This window comes from Hipposideros armiger, unplaced genomic scaffold (assembly GCF_001890085.2).
Source record: "Hipposideros armiger isolate ML-2016 unplaced genomic scaffold, ASM189008v1 scaffold_206, whole genome shotgun sequence".
NCBI lineage: Eukaryota > Metazoa > Chordata > Mammalia > Chiroptera > Hipposideridae > Hipposideros > Hipposideros armiger.
Genome location: NW_017731556.1, coordinates 988193 through 989796, shown reverse-complemented (window position 1 = coordinate 989796; position 1604 = coordinate 988193).

Below are 1604 nucleotides of genomic sequence, written 5' to 3'. Positions count from 1 at the left end.
TCATAAACAATAGGTGTTAGTGTTATGTATGTTTTATAGCTTTATATAAATGACACCCTGTATGTATTGTTATGAAAGTTGCTTTCTTTCCCCCTTCATCAGAATCCATGTTGCTGTATGTAACTTTAGTTCATTTTTACTGTTGTGTAGTACGGAAAAAAGTCAGATAATTAAGTTCGTAAAATTTCCACCGCATAAGCGCACAGTGGAAAGTTCGCGAACTTAATTGTCGGATCTTTTGAATTAACATACCATAACATGTCCCTCTTCTCAATAATGGACATTTAGTTTTACATTTTTACTGTAAGATACAATGCTGCAAGAAATATTCTTGTTCATACATTCTTATACATGTGAAGGAGTTTCTTTGGATAATATATATAGGAATAAAGTTGTTGAGATATAGGGATGAGTGTCTTCAAGCTTTGCCTCATATTGCCAAATTGCTCTCCAAATGGATTGTATCAATTGGATCTCTCACCAGCAGAATGAGAATTCCTTTTGATCTGCATCCTTCCCCAAACTTGCTGTCCTCAGTTAAAATTTTTTCAAATCAGATGGATGGAATGGAATTTCATTGAGTCTTTAAATTGCATATCCTTGCTTACTAGGGAGACTGAGCTTTTTTTATGTGTTTATTGGCCTATTATTATATCTCTGCTTCTATGAATTACATATTCATATACTTTGCCCATTTTCTATTGGGATGTTTGTCTTTTTCTTACTAATTTTCTAGGAGATCTTAATATATTCAGTATACTAGGTTTGTCAGTTAGAATGCAATGAAAATATTTTTTCCAGTTTGTGGCTTAACTTGACCCTTCCTTTATGGGTATCTTTTATTGTACAGAAGTTAAGTTTATAGTAGTCAAATGTATCAGCCTTTCTTTATAGTTGTGCTTTTAGCATTTGGTTTAAAAAATGAAATCAAGCAAAACTCTTTTCGATACACTGGGGACATAAAAAGAGTTTCCTTCATTTCCTTCTAAAAATTTTAGAATTTTTGTTTTTTATATTTAGAACTTCAATTCACCTGGAAGTTTTTGTTTTGGTTTGTTTTGCTTTAGGGATCTAATTTTTAAATACTTTCCTATATGGGTAATTAGTTCCCAGTGTTAATCAATTTTTCATTGAATAGTACATCCTTTCCCTACTCATCTTTCGTGCTTCTGTTGAATAGGTCTGTTCCTGGGTATTCTATCAGTATCAGTTTCTGAGTCCATTCCCACACTAGTAACACAAGATCTTAATTATTGTACCTTTATAGTAAATCTTGATAATCTGACAGGGTGAATGCCTTATACAGTTTTCTTCTTTTATAAATGTTTTAACTATTCTGAATCCTTTGCTCTTCTACATGAAGTTAGAATTGTCAGTAAAACTCTCATGGAAATTATGATTGAGTAGTCAAACAAAGCCATGGAAATGAATATTATTTCTATATTATTAAGAATGATTCTAAGGATATGAGCGAATCCCTCAAATTTAAAGGCCTTTGGAGCAATGGAAAATACAATTATGTGGATTAATTAACAGCCAGGGTGTATTCATTCGTTTGCTAGGACTCCCAAAACAAACTACCACCGACTGGGTGGCTTACACAA